This window comes from Mixophyes fleayi, chromosome 1 (assembly GCF_038048845.1).
Source record: "Mixophyes fleayi isolate aMixFle1 chromosome 1, aMixFle1.hap1, whole genome shotgun sequence".
Classification (NCBI taxonomy): domain Eukaryota; kingdom Metazoa; phylum Chordata; class Amphibia; order Anura; family Limnodynastidae; genus Mixophyes; species Mixophyes fleayi.
Genome location: NC_134402.1, coordinates 271,691,325 through 271,713,650, shown reverse-complemented (window position 1 = coordinate 271,713,650; position 22,326 = coordinate 271,691,325).

Sequence of the window (22,326 nt, the reverse complement as noted above, 5' to 3'; positions counted from 1 at the left end):
CGGAGTATAGGTGATAGCCGAGGGAATGGAGTTAAGAGCTGGGTAGCACGGTGGCATAGTGGTTAGCACTTCTGCCTCACAGCGCTGGGGTCATGAGTTCAATTCCCGACCATAGCCTTATCTGTGTGGAGTTTGTATGTTCTCCCTGTTTTTGCGTGGGTCTCCTCCGGGTGCTCCGATTTCCTCCCACAGTCCAAAAATATACTAGTAGGTTAATTGGCTGCTATCAAAATTGACCCTAATCTCTCTGTCTGTCTGTCCGTATCTGTGAGCTAGGGAATTTAGACTGTAAGCCCCAATGGGGCAGGGACTGATGTGAATGAGTTCTCTGTACAGTGCTGCAGAATCAGTGGCGCTATATAAATAAATGGTGATGATAATGATGATGAAGGCTGATAGGCTTGAATAAAGAAATGAGTTTTAAGGAAACATTTGAAGGCTTGGAGAGTAGAGGCTAATCTGATAGGGTGTGGGTGATCATTCTATACATAGGGAGCTCCTTGGTGAAGTCCTGGAGGAAGGAATGGTGAAGAGGTTTTCAGTGTGGTAGTGCAGTTTGTGGCAGAGTAAAGGAGGTTCTATATATAGGGGAAAGGATTAGTCGAGAGCTTTGTAGGTGAGGAGTTAAAATTTAATTCTGTAGGCCACAGGGAAACAATGTAGTGACTGGCAGAGAGGGAAAGCAGAGATAGAATGGCCGGAGAGAAAAATTAGGTGGATAGCATCATTGAGGAAAGACTGAAGAGGAGTTGTGTAGGCCAGAGAGAAGGAGGTTCCAGCAATAAAAATGAGAGATTACAAGGGAGTAAGAGTTTTTGTGGTTTCTACAATGAGAAAGAGACAGGGAAGAGGGTAGTATTATTAAAAGAAAAGAGACAGGGGACATCCCTGGAGGGATGGAAGACGATTATTTCAATCTTAAAAATATTGAGTTTAAGAAAGCTCTGGGACATCCAAGATTATATGACCAAGAGATAGCAATAGACACAAGACATAAGAGAAGATGAGAGGTCAGAGGACGACAGATAGATTTGGGTGCCATCATCATTCAGGTGGTATCGGAGGCCAAAGGAGCTGATGAGAACACAAAGGGAGGAGAAATAGATGAAAAAGAGCAGGGGGACAAGAATGGATCCTTGTGTTACGAGTCACGGCAGGGCTCAGCCGCCGCGACCCTCTCTTTCGCATCCAGGCCGTCGTAATTACAACCGGGAGGTCACTTCCGGGTTTCGTCCCGGCCGTTGCCTAGGCAGGGCATAGTGCCGCGTCCCGGCATTAGATGCAGCCGGGCGCGCACGCTAATCATCAGGTGCGCTGTGTGGACAGCCCATAGGGCTAATTGTATCTGCACCTCCATTGGCCAGCTTTGCCTTAGCCTCCCTGCCGGTTATAGCTCAGAGTCCCTGTGTCTAAGCCTGCTCCTGAACCTCAGCTGGTGTATTACCTTGGATTTCTGTTTACCCGTGTATGACCCCTTGCCTGTTACTGGATTTCGCTGTCTTGCCTGTGTCCCTGATCATTTGGCCTGTACCACAGATTCTGCTGACCTGCTCGTGACCCTGACCCTTTGGCGTGTTGACTATTCTCTTCTGCTAGTGACCCCTGACCTTGGCCCGTTCTCTGGATTACGGTCTGCCATTACTCTCCGTTCTGGTTTCCCCGCAGCCAGTACCCATCTCACGACCCTCAGCTGTCTGCGGCCAAGTCTGTCCCCACCACTAGGGGCTCCAGTGAATACCAGACTCCTAAATAGACTCCGGGTTTTGTGGTGCTGACTGCTGGGGTTCCTAACATTATAACGGGCCCAAATACATTCCGGGGACTAACTGGAATGGATGGAAGCGGAACCAGATCGCCTCCATCTCAAGTTCTGGTGGGCCATGTGGACACCCTGTATCAAATGGTCCAGGGATTGGTCCAGCGTTTGTCCGCTCAAGAGGAGACTTCCAAGGCTATGCAAGTTACGTCAGGTTCCATCTGTGAACCCAAATTGAATCTGCCGGATCGGTTCTCCGGAGATAGAACCTTATACCGCAACTTCAAAGGAAGTTGTAAGCTGTATTTTCGCCTTAGGCCTCGGGCTTCAGGATCGTAACTCCAAAGGGTCGGCATTATTATATCCCTTCTGCAGGGAGACCCTCAGTCCTGGGCTTTCAGCCTTGCCCCGACGAGTCCTCAGTTACAGTCTGTTGATGCCTTCTTTGATGCCCTAGGACTACTCTATGATGATCCGGACAGAGTTGCCTCAGCCGAATCACATCTCAGAGCCCTGAAACAGGGTTGTCGCACTGCTGAGGAATACTGTGCGGAGTTTATACGCTGGTCCACAGACAGACAGCGAGTGGAATGACCCAGCACTTTGGAGCCAGTTCCGTTTGGGCCTCTCTGAACAAATAAAAGACTCTCTGGTGCAATACCCTGTACCATCTACACTGGAGAATCTGATGCAACTGGTCATCAAGATTGACCGCCGATTTAAAGAGAGAAAGGCCGAGAGGGATACCTCTGTTTCTTCATGCTCTTTTCTTACTCCTCCTGCAGCACCATTTGAAGCTGCTGAACCCATGCAGCTTGGTGCTTATCGGCTCACGTCAGAAGAAAAGATCCGGAGACGTACATTAGGCCTTTGTCTCTATTGTGGTAACAGGGGCCACCTCCTTCGTACTTGCCAAAACAAATCAGACAAGTCGGAAAACGAGCAAGCCTAGAGAATTTGGAAGAGGGTCATCTAGGCTTAAAAATCATATCTTCCAAAAATGCACTCCTGGTTCCGGCGGTTATCTCCTTTGGTGCACAATCAGCTCCTGTCTCTGCCTTCCTAGAAAGAGGCGCCGCTAGAAACTTCCTGGATCTTGACCTGGCTCATTCCTTGGGGATACCCATCATTAAGCTTGAATCACCCATCACTGTCTGTGGTTTGGATGGAGGTCCTCTACCAGGTGGTAAAGTGTGTTCTCAAACACCACTATTACAACTAACCGTGGGGGCGCTACATTCCGAAGCCTTGTCTTTTTTCCTTATTAGGTGCTCTTCCGTTCCGGTGATCTTAGGACATCCTTGGTTACAGCTCCACACACCGGTCATTTATTGGAACAAGGGAGACATTATCCACTGGAGTTCATCTTGTTCTTCATCCTGTTTGTCTACGCCTGTTCGTTTGCTCCAGGTCTCCTTGGATCAGCTGCCGGCACCCTACCAAGATTTCCGGGACGTATTTTCTAAGAAAGCCGCTGAGACGTTACCTCCTCATTGCGATTATGATTGCGCTATTGACTTAGTTCCTGGTTCCAAACTACCCAAGGGAAGGCTATACTCCCTTTCGGTAGCAGAGACTCAAGCTATGGAGGAATATATTAAGGAAGATCTCAAAAAGGGTTTCATTAGGCCCTCTAAGTTCCCTGTAGGAGCCGGATTCTTCTTTGTTTCCAAGAAGGACGAGACTCTTCGGCCCTGCATTGATTTCCGTGGCTTAAATAAAATTACCATAAAAAACACCTACCCTCTTCCACTCATTTCAGTTCTTTTTGATCATCTCAAGGGAGCCTCTGTATTTACCAAGATTGACTTACGTGGAGCTTATAATCTCATTCGTATTAGAGCTGGTCATGAGTGGAAAACCGCATTTAATACTCACTCAGGCCATTATGAGTATTTAGTCATGCCCTTTGGGTTATGCAACGCTCCCGCAGTCTTCCAGGACCTGATCAATGATGTCCTTCGTGAGTTCCTAGGCTGTTTTGTCGTTGTATATCTGGATGACATCCTGATCTATTCATCATCTTTAGATCTGCATCGCCTTCATGTTCGACAAGTCCTTCCGAAACTTCGGGAGCATCAACTTTTCGCAAAATTGGAGAAATGTGAATTTGAGGTTCAGAAGGTCTCGTTTCTAGGATACATCATCTCCTCTGATGGGTTCTCAATGGACCCTAGCAAAGTCCAAGCAATCTTAGATTGGGTGTGGCTAATCAATCTGAAAGCCATCCAAAGATTTCTGGGCTTTGTGAACTACTACCGGAGATTCATACATACCTTCTCAGACTTAGTAGCTCCAATTACTGCTCTAACCCATAAAGGAGCAGATACGGCAAACTGGACTCCTGAAGCGATAAGTTCTTTCGAAGCCCTGAAATCAGCATTTGCCACCGCTCCCGTCTTGAGACATCCTAATCCTGAGTTACCTTTCGTGGTTGAAGTGGATGCCTCCGATATGGGCGCAGGTGCTGTTCTGTCTTAGAGGGATCCTCGGGATCACAAGATGCATCCATGCGCCTATTTCTCGCGGAAATTCTCTTCTGCCGAAGTTAATTATGACGTAGGTAACCGCGAACTCCTGGCTATAAAATGGGCATTTGAAGAATGGCGCCACTGGCTGGAGGGGGCAGTGCATACTATTTCTGTCATTACAGATCACAGATTATTCATTGAGTTTGCCAAACGTCTGAATGCCAGGCAAGCACGTTGGGCATTGTTTTTTTTCACTCAGTTCAGATTCATGATTTCCTATAGACCTGGTTCAAAAAACATTAAAGCCGATGCACTCTCTCGAAGCTTTATTTCCTGCCATACTCCGCCTGCTGATCCTCTGCCCATTATTCCTCCTTCCTCAATTCACGCTGGGATAACTCAAGACCTTGGAGCCACACTACGTCAATACCAAAGAATTGCTCCTTCTGAGACCCCTACGAATAGATTGTTCCTATTCACCTTAGGAAAACAGTTCTTAATGAAGGCCATGAAAACAAACTCGCTGGACATCCAGGGATCTCTAAGACCACCGAGTTACTTTCACGCTGGGTCTGGTGGCCCACTCTATCCTCTGATGTCAAGGAATTTGTTCTTTCCTGTGAAGAATGTGCCAAAGGCAAGTCCTTCGGGCCATAATACCATCTGGGTGATCGTAGATCGTTTCAGTAAGATGGCCCATTTCGTGCCTTTGCCTAGGCTGCCTAATGCCCAAACTCTGGCTTCATTGTTCGTCCAACATGTATTTCGTCTCCACGGCCTACCTGAAGCTGTTGTCTCTGACCGTGGTTCGCAATTCATTGCCCAGTTTTGGAAATCTTTCTGTAACTTGCTAGAAATTAAGGTTAGCTTGTCATCTGCTTACCAATCTAACGGGCAGACGGAAGGGGTAAACCAATCACTAGAACAGTTCCTTCGTCTGTATATATCCAAGTTCCACGATAATTGGTCATCCTTACTTCCGTGGGCTGAGTTTGCCTATAACAACTCTTGTCATTCCTCTACTCGCCAGTCTCCGTTCTTCTACAACTTCGGATTCCATCCCAGAGCTAACTCTCTCCACTCCATGAATCCTTCTGGTCTGCCTGAGATACATCCTACTGTTTCACGGCTAAGACTTATTTGGAAAAAGGTCCACTCCGTCTTGCTCCAGACTTCATTCAGATCGTCATCGTAGACTGTGCCCCTTTAAAGTCGGAGATGAAGTTTGGCTGTTTACCCGGAACATCAAGCTTAGGCAGCCCTGTAAGAAACTCGGGCCTAGATTTATCGGTCCATTTACTATCATTAAAAGGGTTAATCCTGTTGCTTTTAGGCTTAGACTCCCTCGTTCTTTAAGGATCCCCAACACCTTCCATTGCTCCCTTCTGAAGCCAGCTGTCTTTTCTAGTAACTTTAGAACCCTCCAACCTAGGATACCTCGCTCTCTGGACATTGATGGGCAGAGAGAGTTCCTTGTGGAGAAAATTTTGGATTCCAAAAAAGTCCAAGGACAAACCCACTTTCTCGTGCATTGGAAGGGCTATGGGCCTGAGGAGCGATCCTGGGTTCCACGGAGACGTCTACATGCTAATCGACTCATAAAGGAATTTTTTTAAAAATTTCCCGGAAAACCAGGATGTCGGGGTACCTTGACCCCTCCTCAAGGGGGAGTACTGTTACGAGTCACGGTGGTGCTCAGCCGCCGCGACTTTCTCTTTCGCATCCAGGCCGTCGCTATTACAACCGGGAGGTCACTTCCGGGTTTCGTCCCGGCCGTTGCCTAGGCAGGGCATAGTGCCGCGTCCCGGCATTAGATGCAGCCGGGCGCGCGCGCTAATCATCAGGTGCGCTGTGTGGACAGCCCATAGGGCTAATTGTATCTGCACCTCCATTGGCCAGCTTTGCCTTAGCCTCCCTGCCGGTTATGGCTCAGTGTCCCTGTGTCTAAGCCTGCTCCTGAACCTCAGCTGGTGTATTACCTTGGATTTCTGTTTACCCGTGTATGACCCCTTGCCTGTTACTGGATTTTGCTGTCTTGCCTGTGTTCCTGATCGTTTGGCCTGTACCACGGATTCTGCTGACCTGTTCGTGACCCTGACCCTTTGGCGTGTTGACTATTCTCTTCTGCTAGTGACCCCTGACCTTGGCCCGTTCTCTGGATTACGGTCTGCCATTACTCTTCGTTCGGGGTTCCCTGCAGCCAGTACCCATCTCACGACCCTCAGCAGTCTGCGGCCAAGTCTGTCCCCACCACTAGGGGCTCCAGTGAATACCAGACTCCTGAGTAGACTCTGGGTTTTGTGGTGCTGACTGCTGGGGTTCCTAACACCTTGAGGATCTTCAACAGGTAAGGGAGGAGGAGGAGGAGGAGAGGTAAAGTCACCTATAGGGACTGGAAAGGAGTGGTTGGTGAGGTAAAAGGAAAACCAGGAGAGAACGGACTTATGGTCTCAATTTTGGAGTGAATTTTATAGCAAAGTCAAGAGCAGAGAGCGTGGAGGGTAGCAGGAGTGGAGGGGGAGGGAGTAGAAGGTGGCAAAAAGGCAACAGGGAATGAAGGATTGGGAGGAAATGAGAGCCTTAGAAGTAGGACTGTTCAGAGAGTGATAGGGCAGAACTGTAAAATGAGAGAATGACCTTTTTTGAAGATAGTTTGTAAGTTTGGAGTGCCAAACTTGAGGTTGGTACCGACAAAGACTGTTATTGACAGCCACGGCAACAGATTCAAGGGAAGTGTCAAGGGTGTGATTGTAGAAGGAGACAGCCTTATCGGGTCAAGAAAGATTGGTGATGGAGGAGATGAGTGAGTCCAGGAAGGAGGAGAAAGTTATGGGATCAAAGGTTACAGCCTGGACCCCAGTATTTATGCTACAAGCTCTTATTAAAATAAGTGAGCATATACATTTGGGAGGATTACACCCTATTTGTACACATATTTATATATATATATATATATATATATATATATATATATATATCTATATATATATATCTATATATATATATATATATATTATAATTTATTTGATAAATCTTATCATTGTATTGAGGTAGAAGATGCAATATGGTACAATAAAGATGTGCGAAAATATTCAAAATTACATTTTAGAAAGAAATGTGTCCAACACTTGCAAATGACGGGCAATGCAAATATCTAACATTTTCCAAAGACCAGACTAAGTGCATGGAATTACAGAGTGTGCAAGGAGACATGTGGGGTTACATAGGGTGTATCATCGAACATCCTAAGCCTATACCATGTTGTATAATGGAAACTCTTCCAGAGTTGTGTCCTAAGAGCCTGAGGAAGACGATCGATCAGGCTCTCCCAAGTGTTTTACCCTGGATTCCTTCTACAGGGAAGTTTCAATCTAGTCCATCCAGTATACATGATGGAGCTTTTCTCTAAAGAGTGAGAATAGAAGGTGAGTGTTCTGATTCCAGACCTGGGGGTGAATGTATGAATGTCCGATTTCTGCAAGTCGCCGGAAGTTGGCGACTTTGCAGTGAAAATTTAAAGGGGCGATGGCTTGTAAAGGCAAACTTGCCTTTACAAGCCATCGCCGCTTTAAATTTTACCTGAAATCGAACATTCATACATTTACCCCCTGGAGTATACTCTTTCTGGCTGCAGCTGTGATTGCGAGCAATAGTTTTTTGCAACCCTTTAGGATCTTACAGTACCTAGAGAGAATTCCAAAAATTGCCCATTCTGAAGAAAAAGGTACAAAATTGACCAAATGTGTGATACAGAACCTCCAAACCTTTTGATGGGGATCAGTCCCAAAGGCAATGTGCCAATCTGCATGGGGGGAGTCGCACTTTGGGCAAATATAGTATCAGAAAGGCCAATCTGAAATCGGTGAGAGGGAGAGAGATAAGCCCTATGGTAGATGTTCAAGAACATCTCTGTATAGGTCATGGCTGGTAGAAATTCTGACTGTTTCATCTAATGGCTTTAAAAGGATATCAGATGTTAAATTAGGGAAGAGGTCCTGTCATTGAGATAGACCTGTTTTGGATTTGTTATACTCAAAGTGACGGCATAGTGATGTGAGATTTATGTTTTGGTACAGGTTGTGACAAAATAACATCTAATGGATTATTCCAGTCATGTAGGGAGAATTTATGTAGAGCTATCCTAATGTAATGTTAGCACTGGAAAAATGCTAGCTTATAAGTCCTAAGTATAGGATAGATAGCTAAGGCATGAGCATGAGTCATTGGTCTCTGAGCAGATCTAGCTATTAATGTCCAGACTGTAGCAATACCTATTTTTCCCCATTCTGTGAAGGAATAGGAAGTACTGGATTCCCGAGTAGGGGGAGGTGAACCAAGGCATATTGGTTAAGATGAAACAAGTGGCAAAGCTGATGCCAACATTTACACGTGGTGGTAATGGGTTGCATAAGACATGACCAGGTATTTCATAGTGTCTAGGACAGGAGTTCATTAAATGTCAGTGTGGTCAATCGCTACACTCTGGTTCTGTTTTGCTTAATCTCTTCAGAATTCCTGAAATTATTCTTAACCTCTAAAGTACTGAATCTCAAAACTTGCTGAATCATTTTCTTTATGTATGCTTGTCATCGTATAAATGTGAAAATTCCCTTAGAGGGTAACTGGAGGTTCAGAGTGGTACAGGCAGAAGGAACAGGGTATGGTGAGAAAGAATGGTGTTAGTAGGAGACAGCTATATTTGGTAATTAGAAATAAACATCAGCAGGAAACAGTAACAAGAAACAAGGAAGTCAGCTACAGACAGATAAAAAAACAAAAAAACAAAAAGAAAAGGAAATAACAGATGACAGGCTAAGCAGACAGACTGTAAAAGATGGCATTGGAATATAACCGAACACTGAATCATGGACAAGGACATAAAGCAAAACACAATGGTAAAAGGCTAAAGTCAGAGGTAAGTTTGGAAGTATATAACTAGACACAAGAGCAAGGAACATATCAGTAAGGCAGCAAGTATAAATAGACAGAGCCTAGGGTTGTACTAGTGGCACGCCACAATGAACTAGTAAGACACAGAAAAAGACACAAGTTTTACATGATGAAAAACTTCTAGGAGAATGACTATAAAAAAATTTAAATATCATCCTATGTGCTTGTTTTGGCTATAGAGGACCATATAGTTTTAGAGGCTAAGCAGCAGAGTAATGGTTTTTTATTTAATGCTCAGCAGATTGTGATATACTTAATCTGTATATAATCACAATAACTAGAGCAACTGAATCACATTTTCTCCTTAACCCACTATTACTAAGTCATTGGTAAGCATGTGCCCCAAATAACCACCAACAATCATTCAGCTTGCAATAATGCTGCACCTGCCTAACTCTTTTATTTTGTCCCAAGATATCTCCCAAACCGAGCCCCTCTGTCTGCTAAGGACTACCAACTTTTATTTATTTTATATCTTTTATTATCTTTTTAGTGCTTCCCATGTTTTCCCAAGCAGTGCCTTTATTCCAGAATTGACTACTTCCTTCTATCTCATTACCAGCAATGCACCAAATTTTTAACCAGCCCCAAAAACATACCTCTTTACTAAAGCTAATCTGAATACCTAATGCCCCTTCCCTCCTGTTCATGAGCCACTTCACTGCCAATGTCTCTCCCAAAAAATACCTCCTCTTTGTCAGGAGCCTGGCCTGGAGTTCAGCTGTCATTTACTGGACCAGCTCCTTGCTCTGGCTTTGTGCGTGCTTCCTGGCTTCCTGCACCACTTCCCTGCTCTCTATAGCAGTGGGTGTGCAGCTCAGTCAGTGATTTAAAGAGTCGGTCTTGTTACTGCTAATATTACAAGCCCACCCAATTCAAAAGTGCTCAATATATATATATATATATATATATATATATATATATATATATATATATATATATATATATATCTATCTATATCTGTGTATATATATATATATATATATATATATATATATATTTATATATATATATATATATATATATATATATATGTCTATAGATTATTTAGGCTCCTACCCGTACTCCAGTGCTCTTGTACTTTCTATTTTTGCACCTTGAGATTCTGACTGGACCATTCCTGACTCTTTTCTTGCCATGTGCTTTTGGCACTGCTACTGTACCTGATTGTTGTTGACCCGTCCTGTCTTGGCATTCCTCTCTGATCTCCGCTTGGCACTCTGCAGTCCATCTGTGCACTAGTCCCTGTTACAATTATATGTAATTTTCTTCCAAATGACACCTACTCATCAAACCTGGGAGTAGGGCTAAGGGTCATAAGCTGCAAACTGTGCCACTGTTCCTACTAGTACTAACCCAGGTTGGTCATAAAGAATTGTCGCGACTCAGACCCGCAGATCACAGACGGGCGACCCCACTGTCACTTACCTGTTCATTGCTGGTGGCATTTCTCAAACTGTCTGGCCAATCAGCTGGCCTGCTCCACTATATAAGGCACCTCCTGCAGGCAAATGGTGCCAGATCTTCAAGTCTCTCCTACTGACCAGTCTTTCCCAGGATTTGGCGCCAGCAGTATCCCTGTGCTGTGTTATTCTCCCATTCTTCTACGCTGCTTCCTGACTGTCTGCAGGAAGGTCTCGCTATCAGTCTGTGCCTAATGCTCTGGTGCTTCACTCCACTAACATACAGTTGCAGAACATCTCACCTCTCGGTCACTCTGAATCTGGGGGCTTCGCAGCTCCACAGGACTGTTACAGCAACCACAGTTGCAGAGCATCTCACCTCTCGGTCATCCATATTCTAAGGGCTCCCACACAGGAGCACTGTTATTCCCTTGTATCTCCAGTCCCTGCATACTAGATTCTCTCTCCTGGTTCGCTCGTCACCCTCCATGAGGACCGCAACCTGCGGTTAGGGAGCCGCCAAGCCTATAGGAGTCACTGTGAAAACCTCCCTGTCTGTTAGACTCCGCACCTCTAGGAGGGTAGCACCAACTCGAGCAACCTTTCGGGACGTTCTCAGAGCCGTCAAGTGTGACAAGAATACACTAAACTCCCCTAAAACTGTAATAATCTTTGCTTCTCTCTCGTCTTACTCTTGAAGCTTCTCTGTTGACATCTTTTATAAAATGCACTTTTTTTTTCAATGTTTGAATAAAAATCTACTTGATGTTGGGTCTAGGCAGCTCACAACGACATGCAATTACATCTTTTTTTCTCTCTATCCTATATTGTAAGCTACAGAAAGCAGGGCTCTCAAACATTTTGTGACAAGTTATGATCATGTACTGTATGGCACTGTAGAGCCCTACGGAATTTGTTAGCATTTTATTAGAAAATAATAATTATTAGAACAGTGTATGTAGGCGTACTTATGAATGTTATTAGCAACTTGCTTCTGCAAAGCATTTTAGGTGTAGTTACTCTTCAAAATGTGTTGTAGCGAAAAACCTACTGGTGTTCGCTCAAGAGAATAACTCCTGTTACTTTTCAATCTATTTCCCATTCACCATACGTTAAGGACATTAAAAGGTACTAAAGTAACTGTTTTTCATATGTTGGAAGGTGTTAGTGGATACCTGGAAAACTGAACTGGAAGGCAAGAAAAAAAAAAGTTAAATTGTTGCTTTGAGAAATCATGAAGAAAACCCCAGATGAAGTAGCCACAGATGTTTTGCTTTAACATGATGAGACAGACTCAATTCCCTGACTCCAGTGCGCCGAGACAAAAATTGCCAGGGAAAAGTGGATATAAAAATTACACAGCAGCAGATGAATATATAACAGAACTGGCTCATTAAATAAGAGCTGTAATCATCTATGCTTAGCATTATGATTCTTTGAGTAGTGGTGCATCATCAGTGTATGACTTTGACAGCGTATTGTACTAACCCTTGATTATGACACAAGTTTACCGGATTTCCCATTGTATTTGTTTCCTATGCCAAAATAAGAAAAGCTGCAAGCTAGTGATCTTCATGAATTACTTGTAAAATGTAACATTATCAATTTGTAAGTGTTGTGTATTAACATCAAATATAGTGCAAAGCATCACTCTACAGTTTCAAACTAAAATTAAACAATGTAATGGTTCTCTCCACACAAAACTTGTATCCATGGTATTTTTAATAAGTGTGTATTGGGTGGGTTTGTCTTCATTGTTCTGCATTGAAAAACAATCCAACTGAAACACAAATGAGTGGTAACTTCTTATTAATAATTTAGAAAGTCATCCAATTAAGATGGTTTCTGAATGTGCTCTGTACCCCAGCATGCTCACAACACCACGGAAACCATACAATCTAGCTCGCAAATACAGGTGTGACAGTGCAAGCTTGTTCTGAGCAAACTGCTGCACTGTACATGCCTGTCATAAGCTCACACATAAGTAACGGCTGGTTCTGCTTTTTCAGTACTATGTTATTATATTAAAATCACACTAGCATAGTGTGATTATTAATGTATGTGCTTCACACCTAAATATTATTATCATCTCTGATGCTGACTAGTGCAATGCTGGCTATTTATAGTAGAGCTAAGAAAAAGTAGAGGCAAGAAATATTGTGGTCCCTGTATACTGGAAACAAAAAAAAAAAGCTTTCTTTCAGATCCCTGGTTAACAGTATCTGGGATCCTAGAAATGACAATCTTTTCATTTCCTTTAGGATATCTTTATAATGAGCTTTGATGAAAGACCATATAAAAAATATATTATTTTTTAACCTAATAGTCCAGTACTGAGTGTGCAGAAATGAGAATGTTGTTTGGTAAACCATTACACATTTATAAGTAGTTATCTCCATCTATAGCCACCATCATTAACATTTATTTATATAACACCTGCATATTCCGTGATGCTTTATAATTCACCATGGATTCTTTATACTCAGCGTCCAAACTTATTTGCATAAAAGTCTTGTTTACATACAAAAAAACTTGCAGTGGGGAAAAAAATAATGTTTCTGAGTAAGATTCATCAAAGAGTTGTATTGAGCCATAGTTTCCAATACCTGCATTTTTTTATGGGATATTGAGACAACTGGTAACTCCCAGTTTATTCGCGGGGCAGACACTCTGTTAGGTGTCTTTGCTCAGGGGTCAGGCTTTGTTTCCAAGATCTAACACTTCCAATTTTATGCACAGTGTAGGGAATCAGCGAATCAAAATCTCAGGGTCTGCTAGGGTGCAACATTTAGTATGTTCTAATGAGAGGAGTTCAGCACCCGTCGTTCTCAAAAAGCAAATGTAAAGACAGCTGTACTCACCAGCTATAAGTAATGAAGCCAGGATTATAACTGGAACTTCCAGTGCGTACATGACTGTGCAACTGTACATGACTGTGCAACTCCAAACACCAGCTCAAGCTAAGAACAGAAAAGCCAACAATCCAGAAACTGCAGAGGGCTATATTAAAATTAAATGAAGATACAGGTTAACTTTTTCAATGATGAATTACTGCCTTTCTTGCTCTTATTTCTGCTTAGTAAGCTACCTCATTTTAAGACTTTATGCAAAAACAAGGTTCATTTTTCAGAAAGACATAATATAATGAGATCCAGAAGTGGCTACCATTAGTCTTCACCCCATACTTTCAAGATGCCCTTGGCACCTTCCAGGCACACATTATATGGGAAAGTGTGGCTATAGGCACCTTTCTAACCAACCTATTAAAAACATTTAAATGTATAGAAGTGACACATAATAAATACAGTCCTGACATGCCCTCACTGTCATGGTTTATTTAGGACATTAATAAGGTTTAAATGAACAGTTTAGGAGAGAAAAAGGAAAAGTCGAAATAAATGAAGGGGTGATCCTAAAGTGATAGTAGGCTGAATTTTGTAATAATGTTTTTACTCTCTGCAGCTTTTGCATTTAAAATAACTAGAATGTCAGTGTATACCTATTTATGCACAAGTCAGATATATATTCCCATTTGTACAAAAATGTCACAGGTGTAACACGCAACCACCAGGCCACATAGAAATATCGGCGAAGCGGCGATTTATGGCCATACCCTCTATATGCCACTACTTTGCTCTATTGAGCATGTTGGGTAACAGAACTGTAAGGGAAAGAACAAATTTCTCTGAACACGCACTGTTCCCCTGGGCATGTTTAGAAGAGTAGAGCAGCAGCCTCTGTAGCGGATAGACTGGCATGACTGGGCCCCTCTCACAGCTGGCCCCCCTTTCGCTACTCCCGCTTTGACTATAGTTTGCCCCTCCCTCCAGTGTATACTCTTTTATGTTTTGGGATGCTTTAATTAAAATTGCAAGCAATAGCAGAAAAGATGGATATAGATTAGATGAATCAATTCATTATTATCTACAAAGAGTTATATATTCATGCAATGACATGACATGGATGTTTACTGTATATGTTAAACCAGACACATCTTCTCTCTTAATATCAAAGGCATTATAAATAGATTCTGTATTTTAATGTTGTCCTATACTTTGCAAATATATCAATACCACATGTTGAAGTAAAGCACAGTAGTATACCTTCACTATCTGCATCCAAAAACACTGCAATGAATGAGCTTATTCATTACCCAGCACCACTGACACTGCTCCCCATCCCCTCTCACGACACTTGATTCCTCACAAGTAGTTTAATGTTAAATTGATGCTTCCTGCCTGTTGAAGGCAAGCTTTCTAAAGGTAGTGTTCAGAGTTTGGTGACTAAGTGAAAGTGCATGCATCCAGACATTTATATATACAGCAACATGTACTGCAATAGCTTTAATGACATTAAAGAAAGCAAGAACTGTATGTATTAACATACATTCATAACATACAGTCCTCCATTTCATATGTCAATATGTACTGTGAGCGTTTAAGTCTTATTCTGATGAGTGTTGCCATAAAGAACACAAAGGACCTGATGCTGAGTTGGATTTACGCCTGCGTAAAATATGCAAATTCACACTGTTTTTACCCATAAAGAAAATGCATTCATATGCGAACAGGCAGATAATAATAATAATGATAATAATAATAATAATAATAATAATAATAATAATAATAATAGACAGGGTACAGTAAAAACAATTTCACACTAACGCGGCTAACCTGGACATAGCCGCATTTAAGCATAGTATCAGCTATATCTATTGTGGCTGCTGAAGGGCTGGTGCAAGATTTATGCCGATGATCCTCCCACACTCCAAAAACATACTGGTAGGCTAATTGGCTGCTAACAAATTAACCCTAGTCTGTGTGTGTCTGTCTGTGTGTTAGTCTCTGTGTGTGTGTGTGTGTGTGTGTGTGTGTGTGTGTGTGTGTGTGTGTTAGGAAATTTAGACTGTAAGCCCCAATGGGGCAGGGACTGATGTGAATGAGTTCTCTGTACAGCGCTGCGGAATTAGTGGCGCTTTATAAATAAATGGTGATGATACATTAGAAGTAACACTTTTAGACACCCATTTGATATTCCAGGCATTTACCCATATATTAGTACTTGAAAGCTACTTAACGTGTTTTGTGGGATATGGACCTGCAACTAATGGTGAGGCATCAATCAACTTCTGTGTGAAACTGTGATACCACATAAGTTAATATATGCTTTGTTGAAAGAGATATATTTTGTACATGTAACTGGTTCTACTTCTGTGTATGTTTCTGCCCAATGTCCATACATACAACACTTAAACAGTGTTGTTGCTCTTCTGTCTTTATTATCTTCTGTTCCTATTGGGATTTGCTTTACACATTTTTGATCAGTTTTGCATTTTCTCAGTCATTATACTGTAGGTTTCATTGTTAGTTAAATGAGGATGGGCAATATCTTGGCCACAAATACATAATCTGGTAAACGTCGTTGGAGCGTTATTCCCGTGAGTATATTCTTGTGATTGTATTCCTATGGCATAGCCCTTATGTGTGGGTTGTGCAGGAATCTGCAGACAATGACTAATATTAGGCAATTATTATATAGGCGTTTTTTAACTGGATTGTACCAAAAACTAGTTTTATTGTACAGATTTTAGGTGTGTAATTTTACAATATAGCTATTGAACATTGTATTTTTAGTTAGATTGCCCTGTAAAAAAAATAATCTGTGTAATATGGTAGAACTCAAGCCATTCTAAAGCCTTATATATAAACCATAATAATAATAATAATAATAATAACAATAATAATAATAATGATAATAATAATAATAATAATAATAATAATAATAATAATAATAAATTGAAAAACATGTCTAGTAATTGTACCATATTTTAAATATAGGCCAATGCCCATATAAAACATGACCTCGTCATCACATTAATAAACACATAACAATGCAACTCAGAAACACAATATGTGTATGTAATACTAAATCAGTATAAAATGGTAGTGTTTGAAAGCCAGTCGCTGTTTCTGGAATGAACTTGAAAAGTGTTTTAATGAACTGGATAGATGAAAGGGAATGCAGTCAAGTATAAACACACTGAAATCTTGTTCTTATTACGTTTTTCTGTACAATGCCTCTTTTTCCATTTATTTTCTCCACATGGGTCTCATTAAGGGACCATTATGTATTCACTGTGGTGAACATATATCTTCTTTTTCTTTCTTTTGTGTTGCCTGGCTTCCTAAGCAGCAAACCTATTCAACATCATTTTAAGCAAATAGGACTTTGCTACAAATTGTCATATTCCCACATGTTGAATGAAAACTTTTTACTTTTCTTGTTTTCCTTCCTTCTCCTCCAGATGTGATTCCCAAGGCTCTTTAGCAGACATAGTGTGTGACATCTGGGGACTGTTGAATTCAAAGGAGATGTTAAGCTCTTCCACATCAGAGGCAGCTCTGTGAATACTAAGCTGTACTTGCTTGCATAAACTAGGGATGTGCACCGGTGACTTTTGAGGTCTCGTGTTTTGTGTTTTGGATCCGGATTTTCTCGATGTTTTGGGTTCGGATTTGTTTCGCAAAACACCTGCCGAAAGGTTTTGGTTCGGATTTAAGGTTTTGGATTCGGATTTTTTTTGAAAAAAAACTAAAAAGTGTAAAAATCAAGTTTTTGGGCTTATTTTCACTCCTACGCTATTATTAACCTCAATAACATTCAATAACAATAATTTCCACTAATTTAAAGGCTATTCTGAACACCTAACACCTCACAATATTTTTTTTTTTTTAGTACAAAACGTTGCAACGAGGTATCTTTCTGGACTGCGTAGAGGAGTGTTCCCCACAATATAATTAAAAACCCATCAACTGGTCTGAATTACACCCAAAAATAGTATCTGGACTGCGTAGAGGACTGGCCACTGGGCACCACAATAAAATATATAAAAAACCTTCAACAGGTCTGCATTACACTGCACATACGGCTGCTCCTCCATCCTCTCCATCATATACATGTTGGAGTTTAAGCGTGTGAAAACCTCTTGTTTTTGATAATGTCAGTGCATTTTGAATATTTAGCAATTTGGCCCACACCACTGAATGTACTTTATCTATGATACGCATCTATCTTTCTTGACTGGGTAGTGTGGTGGCCCCGGTACACAATTTGGTACCGAGGCCACAATATAATTAAAAAACCCTCCACGGGTCAGAATTCCACCAAAAAAGGGTATGGACTGCGTAGTGTGGTGTGCCCGGAACACAATTTTTTACAGCGCCAACAATATAATTAAAAAATTGGGCATCAACTGTCACCGTTGTTTAATATCTGATACACCTAAATATGGACTGCACGGTGGAGTGGCCCCGGTAGTAAATTTGGTGCCGGGGCCATAATACCTCCTCCAACTTCCAAGTGTAGTGTTTATAAAGACAGACAGCGTCTAAGTGTTATTAGATGACTTTCTTAACCCTAAAATTATCCCTGTTGCAAATATTCGTGCAATGGAGAGTTACTTTTTCATTGAAAGACTCAAGCTTTCAAGTGTAGTGTTTATAAAATATAAACAACAATACAGTAGTTTTAGAGCACGTCAATACCTCTTGTTTTAAATTATGACAGGGCATTTTACTTTTGGTTTAATTTCTTGAATTTGTTTAAATTTGGTTTTACTTTTTGAACATGGCAAACGACTGTTGATTGGTCATATAATGCAAAAAAAAAAGTTCCAAGATGGAATTGTCCTTGGGCCCTCACACCCACCCTTATGTTGTTGAAATAGGACATGCACACTTTAACAAACCAATCATTTCAGCGACAGGGCCTACCAAACAACTTTGGCTGAAATGATTGGTTTGTTTGGGCCCCCACACCAAAAAAGCAATTCATCTCTCCCTGTACAGACTAAACAGGCTCTACTGAGGCAAGATGTCGTCCTCATCCTCAACCTCTGATCCCTTCCCCCTACAGTGTGTACTTCCTCCTCATCACACATTATCAATTCGTCCCTGCTGGACTCCACAACCACAGGTCCCTCTGTACTATCTGGTGGGCAGTGCTGTACTTCATTGAGGAATTGATTATTCATTTTTATAAACATAATTTTTTCAACGTTATGAGGAAGCAACCTCCTTCGCCGCTCACTGACCAGGTTCCCCGCTACACTAAAAACTCTTTCCGAGTACACACTGGAGGGGGGACAACTCAGGTAAAATAGAGCCAGTTTGTACAGGGGCTTCCAAACTGCCTTTTTTCCCTGCCAGTAACAATATGGACTGTCTGACATGTCTAATTGGATGGTGTCAGCAAAGTAATCATCCACAATTTTTTCTATTGTGACAGCATCCAATGCAGCGAGAGTAGACATGTCTGCAATGGTTGGCAGGTCCTTCAGTCCAGACCAGATGTTATCAGCATCCCCGCCAGCGCCTCTTTTAGGAAAACTGAGCTTTTTCCTCGCAGCCATAGATGTGGAAGAAAATGAGGGTGGAGCTGTTGGCATATCAAGGTCCTCCTCAGAGGAAAATCTCCTGACCAGCAGTTCTTTGCACTGCTGTAGACTTGTGTCCGCCGGAAACAGAGACACAACATACGCTTTAAACCGAGGATCGAGCACGGTGGCCAGAATGTATTCCTCTGACTTTAAAAGAGTGACCACCCTCGGATCCTGGCAAAGCGTACGAAGGGCTACATCCACAAGAGCTACATGCTTGGTGTAATCGCAATGGCTTACCAGCTCCTCCCTCACTTTCTCCAGCTGCTTCTGCAACAGCCTGATCAGGGGAATGACCTGACTCAAGCTGGCAGTGTCGGAACTGACTTCTCATGTGGCAAGTTCAAATGGCTGCAGAATCTTGCACAACACGGGAATCAGTCTCCACTGCGCTTGACTGAGGCGCATCCCCACTCCTTTGCATATGTCGTAGGTGGCTGTGTAGGCCTGAATGGCCTTTTGCTGCTCCTCCATCCTCTGCAGCATATAGAGGGTGGAGTTCCAGTGCGTCACAACCTCTTGTTTGAGGTGATGGCAGGGCAGGTTCATGGTTTTTTGATGTGCCTCTAGTCTGCGGTAGGCACTGGCTGAATGCCGAAAGTGTCCAGCAATTTTGCGCGCCACCGCAAGCATCTCCTGCACACCCCTGTCACTCTTGAGGTAATGCTGCACCACCAAATTAATGGTGTGGGCAAAACATGGGACGTGCTGGAAATTGCCCATACAATGTTACTGGCATTGTCTGACACCACAAATCCCCATGAGAGTCTAAGTGGGGTAAGCCACTGGGAGATAATTTCCCTCAGTTTCTCTAATATGTTGTCAGCGTTGTGCCTCTTATTAAAGCCTGTAATACACAATGTTGCCTGCCTTTGCACGAGCAGCCATTTTGTAGATGCTGCTACTGATGCAGCTGTTGCTGTTGCTGCGGAAGGCGATGCATCTACCCAGTGGGCTGTCACAGTCATATAGTCCTTCGTTTTCCCAGAACCACTTGTCCACATGTCTGTGGTTAAGTGGACAGTGGGTACAACCGCATTTTTTAGAGCACTGAGGACACTTGATCGTACTTCTCTGTACATTTTTGGTATCGCCTGCCTAGTGAAGTGGAATCTCGACGGGATTTGGTACCGGGGACACAATACCTTCATCAACCCTCTAAATCCCACTCCACTGATGGCGGACACCGGGCGCACGTCTAACACCAACATTGCAGTTACAGCCGCAGTTATACGCTTTCCAATAGGGTGACTACTATCGTATTTTGTGGTCATGGCAAACGACTGTTGGACGGTCAATTGTTTTGTGAAAGACTTAGCGGTCTTACGACTTCCCCTCTGGGAAGATGACCGACTAACAGCAGCAACAGCAGCAGTGGAAGTAGTAGGCGTACCGCTGCAGGATTCCTCGGATGAATCCCGTATTGAGGAGGACTCAGTCTGGCTGCTGACTTGGGCTGCAGTACTGAATCTGATGGAGATTGTGGAGGAAGTTGACGAGGAGGGTGTTGCTGGTGTGTATCCAACTGGACCACGGGATTTAGGTGTCCCTGTACCGATGAGGGTCCTAGCCCCAGTTCCTGAACTAACCACTGAACTATGAAGGTTATTCAGGTGACGTATAGGGAGGATGTTCCTAGGTGGGCAAGATCCTTACCCCTGCTTATTTGAGCTTTACATAAGCTATATATGGCCATACATTGGTTGTCTGGATTTGGATAAAAATAACTCCAGACCGAAGAGGTGCATTTTTTGGTCTTCTGACCAGGCATGACGATGGGCTTTTTCATCCCATGGACATCAGCTGTTTCCACCCCTGGTGCCTCATTTACAATAACCACATCACCATCCTCATTATCAAGTTCCTCCACAGCGCCAGCTACATCATCAATAGGCTCCTCCCGAGCCACCTCTTCCCGTACAGTGATGGGAAGGTCAGGCTTGACAACCACCAACACCCTTGGACTCGCCTTGGGGATTTGTGATAATTTCTCTTTAGAAGGCAGAGTTGTTTGCTGTTTTGTTGCTGACAGCATAACTCTCTTCAATTTTTTTTAGGGGGGGGAGGAGGAGGAGGGTTAAGATCCGTGGAAGAAGCTGAACCACTAGTCATGAACACGGGCCAGGGCCTAAGCCGTTCCTTGCCACTCCGTGTCGTAAATGGCATATTGGCAACTTTACGTTTCTCCTCAGATGATTTTAAGTTTCTCCTTTTGCTACTTTTTCTTAACTTGGGCTTTTTGGATTTTACATGCCCGGTACTACGAGATTGGGCATCGGGCTTGGAAGACGACGTTGATGGCATTTCATCGTCTATGTCATGACTAGTGGCAGCAGCTTCAGCATTAGGAGGAAGTGGGTCTTGATCTTTCCCTACTTTATCCTCCAAATTTTTGGTCTCCATTATATGTAGCACAAGATACTGCAGAATGTGTGAACTTGGTAATATTGCAGTACCAATAGACTTATACTGCTGGATTGGTTTTGCAAATTTGGTTATAATTACTTTTTTTTTTTTTTTTAATTTTTTTTATAACTTTTTTTTTTTTAAAAAAAAACTTGGGAATAATGGGGAAATAACTATGCCCTTAGAAGCACAGAGCACAGGACACAGCCCCACTGGACTGAACAGGACACAGCACAGGACCCAGCAGCACTACTGAACTCAGCAGGACAGAGCACAGGACACAGCACCACTGGACTGATACTGCAGAATGTGTGAACTTTGTAATATTGCAGTACCACTGGACTTTTACTGCTGAATGTGTGAACTTGGTAATATTGCAGTACCAATGGGCTTATACTGCAGGATTGGTTTTGCAAATTTGGTTATAATTATTTATTTATTTAATTTTTTATTTTAATTTTTTTTATAATTTTTTTTTTAGTTTTTAAAAACTTGTGAATAACGGGGAAATAACTATGCCCTTAGAAGCACAGAGCACAGGACACAGCCCCACTGGACTGAACAGGACACAGCACAGGACCCAGCAGCACTACTGAACTCAGCAGGACAGAGCACAGGACACAGCACCACTGGACTGATACTGCAGAATGTGTGAACTTTGTAATATTGCAGTACCACTGGACTTTTACTGCTGAATGTGTGAACTTGGTAATATTGCAGTACCAATGGGCTTATACTGCAGGATTGGTTTTGCAAATTTGGTTATAATTATTTATTTATTTAATTTTTTATTTTAATTTTTTTTATAACTTTTTTTTTAGTTTTTAAAAACTTGGGAATAATGGGGAAATAACTATGCCCATAGAAGCACAGAGCACAGGACACAGCCCCACTGGACTGAAC